Source organism: Emys orbicularis, chromosome 7 (genome assembly GCF_028017835.1).
Source record: "Emys orbicularis isolate rEmyOrb1 chromosome 7, rEmyOrb1.hap1, whole genome shotgun sequence".
NCBI lineage: Eukaryota > Metazoa > Chordata > Testudines > Emydidae > Emys > Emys orbicularis.
The window spans coordinates 99,960,880-99,972,148 of NC_088689.1; positions in this window are offsets into that span (position 1 = coordinate 99,960,880).

The window sequence follows — 11,269 nt, forward strand, 5'->3', positions numbered from 1 at the left end:
TAAAGAATAAATGATTTTTAAACAATGGTGACTTTATTTCCTTTGAAAGCAAGCTGGGGGAAGGGGGAGGGTGGGTTCCTTACAGAGAATGAGTCAATAAAGGGGGCGGGTTTTCAGGAAGGATAAACAAACATAAATTTCACACTGTAGCCTGGCCAGTCATGAAACTGGTTTTCAAAGCTTCCCTAATGCGCAGCGCTTCATCGTGTGCTCTTCTAATCGCCCTGGTGTCTGGCTGCGAGTAATCAGCAGCCAGGCGATTTGCCTCAGCCTCCCACCCTGCCATAAAGGTCTCCCCCTTGCTCTCACAGAGATTGTGAAGCACACAGCAAGCAGTAATAACAATGGGGATATTGGTTTGGCTGAGGTCTGAGCGAGTCAATAAGGATCGCCAGCGACCTTTTAAACGGCCAAATGCACATTCTACCACCATTCTGCACTTGCTCAGCCTGTAGTTGAACAACTCCTGACTCCTGTCCAGGCTGCCTGTGTATGGCTTCATGAGCCATGGCATTAAGGGGTAGGCTGGGTCCCCAAGAATAACAATTGGCATTTCAACATCCCCCACGGTTATTTTCTGGTCCGGAAAGTAAGTCCCTTGCTGCAGCCGTTTAAACAGATTGGTGTTCCTGAAGACGCGAGCGTCATGAACCCTTCCCGGCCAGCCCACATGGATGTTGGTGAAACGTCCCTTGTGATCCACAAGTGCTTGCAGCACCATTGAGAAGTACCCCTTGCGGTTTATGTACTGGGTACCCTGGTGCTCCGGTGCCAAGATAGGAATATGGGTTCCATCTATTGCCCCACCACAGTTAGGGAATCCCATTGCAGCAAAGCCATCCACTATGACCTGCACATTTCCCAGAGTCACTACCTTTCGTAGCAGCACCTCCGTGATTGCTTTGGCTACTTGCATCACAGCAGCCCCCACAGTAGATTTGCCCACTCCAAATTGATTCCCGACTGACCGGTAGCTGTCTGGCATTGCAAGCTTCCACAGGGCTATCGCCACTCGCTTCTCAACTGTGAGGGCTGCTCTCATCTTGGTATTCTGGCGCTTCAGGGCAGGGGAAAGCAAGTCACAAAGTTCCATGAAAGTGCCCTTACGCATGCGAAAGTTTCTCAGCCACTGGGAATCGTCCCACACCTGCAACACTATGCGGTCCCACCAGTCTGTGCTTGTTTCCCGGGCCCAGAATCGGCGTTCAAAGCCTATAACCTGGCCCATTAACATCATAATCTCCAAAGCACCGGGGCCCGCGGTCTCAGAGAATTCTGTGTCCGTGTCCATGTCCTCATCACGCTGGTCGCTGCGCTGCAATCGCCGCCTCCTCCTCCTCCTCGCCTCTTTTTTCTGGTCCTGTGTAAGCATAAACTCCACGAGAAAGCGCGAGGTGTTTATAATGTTCAAGACTGCGTTCTGGAGCACAACGGGATCCATGCTTGATGCAGAATGGAGTCTGCAGAGTTCACTCAGGAAAAAAGGCGCGAAATGGTTGTCTGCCGTTGCTTTCAGGGAGGGAGGGGGAGGCTGTACCCAGAACTACCTGCGACAATGTTTTTTGCCCCATCATGCACTGGGGTCTCAACCCAGAATTCCAAGGGGGGTGGAGACTGCGGGAACTATGGGATAGCTATGTAAAAGCTACCCACAATGCAACGCTCTGGAAATCGATGCTACTATGGTAGCTTGGACGCAAACCACCGAATTAATGGTGCCTAGTGTGGCCGAATACATTCGAATTTACAAAATCGGTTTCCTAAATTCGAATTATATAAATTCGAATTAATCCTGTAGTGTAGACATACCCTTAAAGGGCCCTTTAAACCGGTTTCTTTACTCCACCTCTGACGAGGGGATTAGCACTAAAATCAGCCTTTGCGGGTTGGATTTGGGATAGTGTGGACGGATTTCGATGTTATTGGCCTCCGGGAGCTATCCCACAGTACTTCATTGTGACCGCTCTGGACAGCACTCTCAACTCAGATGCACTGACCAGGTAGACAGGAAAAGCCCCGCAAACTTTTGAATTTCATTTCCTGTTTGCCCAGCGTGGAGAGCACAGGTGACCACGCAGAGCTCATCAGCACAGGTAACCATGATGGAGTCCCAGGATAGCAAAAGAGCTCCAGCATGGACAGAACGGGAGGTATGGGATCTGCTCGCCATATGGGGAGACGAATCAGTGCTAGCTGAACTCCGTAGCAGTAAACGAAATGGCAAAATATTAGAAAAGGTCTCCAAGGCCATGAAGGACAGAGGCCATAACAGGGACGCACAGCAGTGCCGCGTGAAAATTAAGGAGCTAAGGCAAGCCTACCACAAAGCCAGAGAGGCAAACGGAAGGTCTGGGGCAGAGCCGCAAACATGCCGCTTCTACGCGGAGCTGCATGCCATTCTAGGGGATGCAGCCACCACTACCCCAACCATGTGCTTTGACTCCGTCAATGGAGAAACACACAACAGGGAAGCGGGTTCGGGGTACGCGGAAGATGATGATGATGAAGACAATTAAGATAGCTCACAGCAAGGAAGCGGAGAAACCGGTTTCCCCAATAGCCAGGATATGTTTATCACCCTGGACCTGGAACCAGTAACCCCCGAACTCACCCAAGGCGTGCTCCCAGACCCTGAGGGCACACAAGGGACCTCTGGTGAGTGTACCTTTGTAAATATTACACATGGTTGAAAAGCAAGCGTGTTTAATGATGAATGATTAATTTGCCCTGGCAATCGCGGCCAGTACAGCTACTGGAAAAGTCTGTTAACGTGTATGGGGATGGAGCGGAAATCCTCCAGGGACATCTCCAGAAAGCTCTCCTTCATGTACCCCCAAAGCCTTTGCAAAAGGTTTCTGGGGAGGGCTGCCTTATCCCGTCCGCCATGGTAGGACACTTTACCACGCCAGGCCAGTAGCACGTAGTCTGGAATCATTGCATAACAAAGCATGGCAGCGTATGGTCCCGGTGTTTGCTGGCATGCAGACAACATCCATTCCTTATCTCTCTTTGTTATCCTCAGGAGAGTGATATCATTCACGGTCACCTGGTTGAAATGGGGTGAATTTATTAAGGGGACATTCAGAGGTGCTCGTTCCTGCTCGGCTGAACAGAAATGTTCCTCGCTGTTAGCCACGCGGTAGGGGGAGGGGTGAAGTGATCATCCCAGAGAATTGGGTGTGTGTGTGGGGGGGGGGTAGTTGGGTTTGTGCTGCATGTTAACCCAGAAACCGCAGCCCCTCCTTTTACATTGCAAACCCATTTTAAATGGCCAACCCAATGGGTCCTTGGTATGGGAAATGAGGGCGCTGCTGTTTGAAACCATTCCCACATGTTATGAAGGTTAAAAAAGCCAAAAGACTGTGGCTTACCATGGCTGCCTGCAAGCTGAATTCTGTTGCCTGGCACTGCGTGAGTGATCTCTCACACCAAACCGGCAGGCCCTCAATATAAGAGGAAAAATGCGACCTTGTAACGAAAGCACATGTGCTGTGTAATGTGAACAGCAAAATTTAACGTGAAAGAGTGTACCCATTGTTCTCTAAAATGTGTCATTTTTAACCACCTCTCCCTTCTCCTCCACCAGCTGCAAATGTTTCTCCTTCGCAGAGGCTAGCGAAGATTAGAAGGAGAAAACGGCGGACTTGGGATGATATGTTCACGGAGCTCCAGATGTCCTCCCACGCTGAAAGAGCACAGCAGAATGCGTGGAGGCAGTCAATGTCAGAGTGCAAAAAAGCACAATTTGAACGAGAGGAGAGGTGGCAGGATGAATCGCGGGATGAACAGAGCAAGTGGCAGGCTGAAGATGATAGGTGGCGTCAGCTTGCAGACAGAAGGCAAGAGTCGATGCTCCGGCTGCTGGAGCATCAAACTGATATGCTCCAGCGTATGGTTGAGCTGCAGGAAAGGCAGCAGGAGCAGAGACCGCCACTACAGCCCCTGTGTAACCAACAGCCCTCCTCTCCAAATCCCATTGCCTCCTCACCCAGACGCCCAAGAACACGGTGGGGGGGCCTCCGGCCACCCAGTCACTCCACCCCAGATGATTGCCCGAGCATCGGAAGGCTGGCCTTCAATAAGTGTTAAAGTTTTAAAGTTTTAAACTGCAGTGTGTCCTTTTCCTTCCCTCCTCCCCCACCCATCCCGGGCTACCTTGGCAATTATCCCCCTAGTTGTGTGATGAATTAATAAAGAATGCATGAATGACAAGTAACAATGACTTTATTGCCTCTGCAAGCGGAGCTCGAAGGGGGGAGGGGAGGGTGGGGTGGTTTGTTTACAGGGAAGTAGAGTGAACTGGGGTGGGGGGTGGCGGAGGGTTCATCAACGAGAAACAAACAGAAGTTTCACACCGTAGCCTGGCCAGTCACAAAACTGGTTTTCAAAGCTTCTCTGATGCGCACCGCGCCCTGCTGTACTCTTCTAACCGCCCTGGTGTCTGGCTGCGCGTAATCAGCGGCCAGGCGATTTGCCTCAACCTCCCACCCCGCCATAAATGTCTCCCCCTTACTCTCACAGATATTGTGGAGCGCACAGCAAGCAGCAATAACAATGGGGATATTGGTTTCGCTGAGGTCTATCTGAGTCAGTAAGCTGCGCCAGCGCGCTTTTAAACGTCCAAATGCACATTCCATCACCATTCGGCACTTGCTCAGCCTATAGCTGAACAGGTCCTGACTACTGTCCAGGCTGCCTGTGTACGGCTTCATGAGCCATGGCATTAAGGGGTAGGCTGGGTCCCCAAGGATCACAATAGGCATTTCAACATCCCCAACGGTTAGTTTCTGGTCCGGGAAGAAAGTCCCTTCCTCCAGCTTTCGAAACAGAGCAGAGTGCCTGAAGACGCGAGCATCATGTACCTTTCCCGGCCATCCCACGTTGATGTTGGTGAAACGTCCCTTGTGATCCACCAGGGCTTGCAGCAGCATTGAAAAGTACCCCTTGCGGTTTATGTACTCGGTGGCTTGGTGCTCCGGTGACAAGATAGGGATATGGGCTCCGTCTATCGCCCCACCACAGTTTGGGAATTCCATTGCAGCAAAGCCATCCACTATTACCTGCACGTTTCCCAGAGTCACTACCCTTGATATCACCAGGTCTTTGATTGCCCTGGCAACTTGGATCACAGCAGCCCCCACAGTAGATTTGCCCACTCCAAATTGATTCCCGTCTGACCGGTAGCTGTCTGGCGTTGCAAGCTTCCACAGGGCTATTGCCACTCGCTTCTCAACTGTGAGGGCTGCTCTCATCCTGGTATTCTGGTGCTTCAGGGCAGGGGAAAGCAAGTCACAAAGTTCCATGAAAGTGCCCTTACGCATGCGAAAGTTTCGCAGCCACTGGGAATCGTCCCACACCTGCAACACGATGCGGTCCCACCAGTTTGTGCTTGTTTCCCGGGCCCAGAATCGGCGTTCCATGCCATGAACCTGCCCCAGTAACACCATGATTTGCACATTGCTGGGGCCCATACTTTGTGAGAGGTCTATGTCCATGTCAATTTCCTCATCACTCTCGTCACCGCGCTGCAATCGCCTCCTCGGCTGGTCCTGGTTTTGCTTTGGCATGTCCTGGCTCTGCATATACTCCAGGACAATGCGCGTGGTGTTCATAGTGCTCATAATTGCCGCGGTGATCTGAGCGGGCTCCATGATCCCAGTGCTATGGCGTCTGGTCTGAAAAAAGGCGCGAAACTGACGGAGGGAGGGAGGGGCGACTGATGACATGGCGTACAGGTACAGGGAATTAAAATCAACAGAGGTGGCTGTGCATCAGGGAGAAACACAAACAACTGTCACACAGAATGGCCCCCCCAAGGATTGAACTCAAAACCCTGGGTTTAGCAGGCCGTTGATTTCACGGAGGGAGGGGGAAGCAAATGAATACAGAACAAATCTGGTCCATCTATTTTTTACATCTTAAGCTGGCAGCGGACGGTGCAGCATGACTGATAGCCATTGGCATCTTCTGGGTGCTTGGCAGAAAATGATGTACTACGATTGATAGCCATCATCGTCAAGAATCAGATGCCCAGAGTGGAAAGTTTGGTGCAGTATTCCTTAGAGGAATCTGCTGAAGATTGAACTCACTGAGGAGTACGACAACGATGGATACCAATCGTAATACACCATCCACTGCCAAAAGGCAAGGAGCTGCTGCTGTGTAGCAATGCAGCCCCACGTCTGCCAGCACCCAGATAGCCGATGACAGCTACCAGTCATACTGCACCATCTACTGCCAAAAGGCAATTAGCAGCTGCTGTGTAGCAATGCAGTACCACGTCTGCCGGCACCCAGATGACATATGGTGACAGTGAGCTGAGCTGAGCGGGCTCCATGCTTGCCGTGGTATGTCGTCTGCACAGGTAACCCAGGTAAAAAGGCGCGAATCGATTGTCTGCCGTTGCTCTGACGGAGGGGGAGGGGCCTGACGACATGTACCCAGAATCATGTTTTGCATGATTAGGCATTGGGATCTCAACCCAGAATTCCAATGGGCGGCGGAGACTGCGGGAACTGTGGGATAGCTACCCACAGTGCAACGCTCCGGAAGTCGACGCTAGCCTCGGTACTGTCCGCCGACTTCATGCACTTAGAGCATTTTATGTGGGGACACACACAATCGACTGTATAAAACTGATTTCTATAAAACCGGCTTTTATAAATAAGACCTAATTTCGTAGTGTAGACATACCCTAAGCCATGTGGCTAGGCCAGTGTTAACCCCGACAGATGAATAGGGCTCTCCCTGGTTGCAAAGGAGGGGGCTAGGCTGTGTATTTCGGAGGCAGGAAGCCAGGAGAAGCAGTTCTGAGTGTGACCCAGAGGAGGAAGCAGAGAGACAGGGGAGGGCTTTTTGGGCACAGAGCTTGCGGGGCTGGTGGGAGTAGGGGCAGATGTGGGGATTCAGGAGCAAGGAAACTGCCTGCTGCTAAGTGTTCAGGGAAACGGTACCCTGTAAATAAACAAGGTTTCACCAAATAATTGACCTGACTTGTATCATCCATTCCTCATGCTAACGGAAACAACCCTGCAAGGCCCTGAATATTGGACTAATGCTTGGGCCAAAAGAGCAACAATAGAGAAGGGAAGAGCAGGACTCCTGACTCCTGTAATTATTCAAACAAACTGCACTTTACTGCAGCTGAATGCAAGGTGACACATCTAGCAGCAAGGAAGGAAGGCCACCCCTACAGAATGGGGGCCTGTGTCCGGGAAAGCAGTGGAGACGCTGAAAAGGAGCTAGGGGTGGACAAACAACTCAACATGAGCTCGCAGTTCAATGCGGGTACAAAAATGGCTCTTGTGTTCCTTGGCTGTATAAACAGGGGAGCAGTGAGGAAGAGCAAGGGGATGATTTTACCTCTGTGTATAGCATTGGTGAGACCAATACTGGAATGCTGTGTCCAGTTCTGGGGAATGCTTTTTAAAAAGGACGCTAAAAAATTGGAGAGGGTGCAGAAAAGAGCCAGAGAAATTATTCAAGGGCTCAAGAAAATGCCTGACAGTGAGAGACTTGAAAGCTCGGGCTGTTTAGATCAAGAGGTGAGTCCAGTGGTGAGCTGGAGCCCGTTCGCACCAGTTCACAAGAACCGGTTGTTAAATTTAGAAGCCGGTGTAGAACCGGTTGTTAAATGGGCCGGCGGGTGGGGAAACTCTGGTCCGCGGGCCACATTGGGCCCATGGGACCGTCCTGTCTGGACTGCCTGAGCTCCCAGCTGAGGAGGCTCCCCCGGCCCCTCCCCCGCTTCCCCTCCCCTCGCAGAGCCCCAGCGCACCGCGCTGCCAGTGCTCTGGGCAGCTCTGCAGCTCCTGCCGCTTTGAGCAGCATGGTAAGGGGGCCGGGGCTGGGAGGAGGGGTTGGATAAGGGGCAGGGAGCGGTTGGAGAGGGTGGAGGTTCGGGGGGGGCGGTCAGGAGACGGGGAATGGGGGGGTGTTGGGTAGGCGTGGGAGTTCTGGGGATCTGCCAGGGTGGTGGTGGATGTAGGGGTCGGGCCAGTCAGGGGACAGGAAGCAGGCCAAGTTGGGTAGGGGGTGGGGTTCTGGGGGGCAGTTAGGGTGGGGGGGTCTCGGGAGGGGGTGGTCAGGGGACAAGGAGAAGGGGGGTTTGATGGGTTCCCGGTTCTGAGTGGGGCAGTTGGGGGCAGGACGAGGGGTTGGGGTCAGATGCGGGGCAGGGGGAGACAGGCACGTGGGGCTTGTACTCACCACGCGGTTCCCTACCGGGTCTTCGGCGGCACTTCGGCGGCAGGCGGGGGGGTCTTCACTTGCTCTGGGTGAAGGACCCGCCACCGAAATGCCGCCGAAAACCCAGAGCGAGTGAAGACACCCCCCCCCCCCCCCCCCCGCCGCCGAATTGCCGCCGAGGACCTGGTAGGGAACTGGTTATTAGGATTTTGGGAGCTCATCACTGGGTGAGTCTATGACAGTGTAAAGCACCTTCATGGGAGGAAAATACCAGGTACTAAAGGGATGCTGAGGATGCTTTCACCCCAGTTCCAGGTGGAGTTTAAACCTAGCAGAGAAAGGCAGAACAAGAACCAAAGGCTGGAAGCTGAAGCCAGACCAACTCCAGTTAGAAATAAGACACCTTTATTTCACGGTGAGGGTGATTCACTATTTTTCCATCTCCTGACGTCTTCAAACCAAGGCTGGATGCCTTCCTGTAAGAGCTTTAGCCAAACCCAAGTTGTTGCGCTCAGTGCAGGGGTATCTGGGTGACATTCTCTGACCTGTGATATACAGGAGGTGATACAAGAAGATCTATGGTCCCTTCTAGCCTTAAAAGGTATGAAACTATGAAAATGAGTTGTTGTCTGAGGAGCCATTACTTGGGTCTCCCACTCTTGCTCCTTGTCCCTAGTCTTTTTTTGGCAAGAGGCCATGGAAGCAGCTTGGGTACTATGTAGAGCCAATTTTGGGCTGTTTTCAAGGGCAAGCTATGGTCCAGAGGCTGCAGTGGTTGATCATTTGCTTGTTGTGTTGGACGAAGGTCAGATGCTGATGACTGGATCTGTAGGCCTTTCACAGCCTTAGTCACAAGGCGTTGTTAACTCAAGAGCTCATACTAGCAGTCACACCCCCCTCAACTCCCTGTTGGGCCCAGAGGGCATTTCTGGGAGAGCAGTCATCCATTCATGTGGAATGACATGGGGTTATTTTCTGTGCTCCACTGGGCTGTGTGGGGCAAGGGGGACAGCAAGTTGGATTCCTGGCTTCCATTCCTGGTTCTGGGAGGGGAGTGGGGTCTAGTGCAGGGGTCAGCAACCTTTCAGAAGTGGTGGGCCGAGTCTTCATTTATTCACTCTAATTTAAGGTTTCGCGTGCCAGTAATACATTTTAATGTTTTTAGAAGGTCTCTTTCTATAAGTCTATAATATATAACTAAACTATTGTTCTATGTAAAGTAAATAAGGTTTTTAAAATGTTTAAGAAGCTTCATTTAAAATTAAATTAAAATACAGAGCCCCCCGGACCGGTGGCCAGGACCCAGGCAGTGAGAGTGCCACTGAAAATCATAGGTTGCCTACCGCTGCTCTAGTGGGTCAGAGCAGGGGGAGGGGGCAGTGAGTCAGGACTCCCGGCTTCTATTCCTAGCTCTGGGAGGGTTGTGGGGTCTAGTGGGGAAAGCAGGTAGGGCTGGGAGTCTGGACTCCTGAGTTCTATTCCTGGCTCTGGGAGGTGAGTAGGGGTCTAGTGACTAAAGCACGGGGCCTGGGAGTCAGGGCTACTGGGTTTTATTCCCAGATGTGACTGGGGAGGAGGGTCTAATGGGTAGAGCGGGGGGACTGGGAGTCAGGACTCTTGGGTTCTATAGCCAGCTCTGGGAATAGAGTGAAATTGGGTCTGGTAGGCTAGCGACGCATAGCGGGGACTTGGCGACAAGGCTCTTGGGTTCTGTTCCCATCTCTACAAGGGGCTTATAATCTAGCAGTGGAAATGGGAGGGACTGAGAGTCTGGATTTCTGGGTTCTATTGCCTATTTTGGGGAGGAAGTAGTATAGTCTAGTGATCAGAGCAGGGGATTGGAAACTCAGATGCTTGGGTTTTGTTCCAAACACCGGGAGGAGTGTTATCTTGTGGTTAGAGTAGTAGTAGAGTATTGATAGCTGGGAGTCTTGGGTTCTGTTCCCAACTCTGGGAGGGTAGTGCGGTCTAGTGGTGGCGGGGGGGCGCTGTGAGTCAGGACTCTGGGGCTCTATCCGTAGCTCTGCCACTGACTTTCCATCCATAACCTCGGTCATGTTGCTCTGTGCCTTACTTTGTTATTCTGTAATACGGGTACAATAATATTCACCTAACTTCCATGAGGGTGTGAGGCTTGGTTAAGCAATACGCAAAAAGCCCTTTGAGAGCACAGAGAAGAGCAGAGTATGATTGTATGGGATGGCTGTGTTCCCCCCAGCACCCCAGAGACTGAGGATGTAACCAGAACCAGCGTCTGTACTTGAACCCTGAGCCTAGCTTCCAAAGAATGCAGAACGTGCCTTCAAGAAGAACACTGCCAAGTGCAACAGAAACTGTTTATTTGCCACAGCATTTCACATAGGTATTTTCTTCGTACAGTAAATAGTTGCTTTTGCCCCAGTTCTAGGTGGAGTTTAAACCCTACGTGGATCGGGATGAGCCACATTTTGATCCCGTTAACTGGATTTTTTTTAACGTGAAAATGTGCATTTTATTAACACAAAGCATGGGGACAAGGAGACACATTCTCAAATCCAACCAAGGCAGCTGAGTCAGGGTCGGTCTATGCTCCAGTCAGAGGCTGCAATTGCAACTGGAGCAGACATACCCCAGCTCGTTTTCATCTCGCTAGCTTGGCTCCCAGAACAGTGAAGCTGCAGCAGCCCATGCTTCAGCATGGGCTAGTCCTGTGACTAATGACCCAGGGGTCCAGACAGGCTTGTACAGCCTGTGCTGAAGTATTGCTGTGGTACCTGAGCTAGCGAGAGTAAAGCTAGCTCAGGTATGACTGCTCAAGCTGTAGTCACCCCTTCAGTTTTGATTTTTACTGGTGTAATTGAGTGGCCTGGTGGTTAAAACTAGGCATCAGGATTCTTGGGTTCCATTCCCGGTTCTGTGAGGGGAGTAGGGTCTAGTGGTTAGAGCTGTAGGGGCTGAGAATCAGGACTCCTGGGTTTGGTTACCAGTTCTGGAAGGAATGGAGTCTAGTGTGTCAGAGCAGCAGGAATGAGGGTCAGGACTTCTGAGTTCTGTTCCCAGCTCTGGCTGGAGAGTAGTGTCTAATGGTTAGAGCAGATGGGGC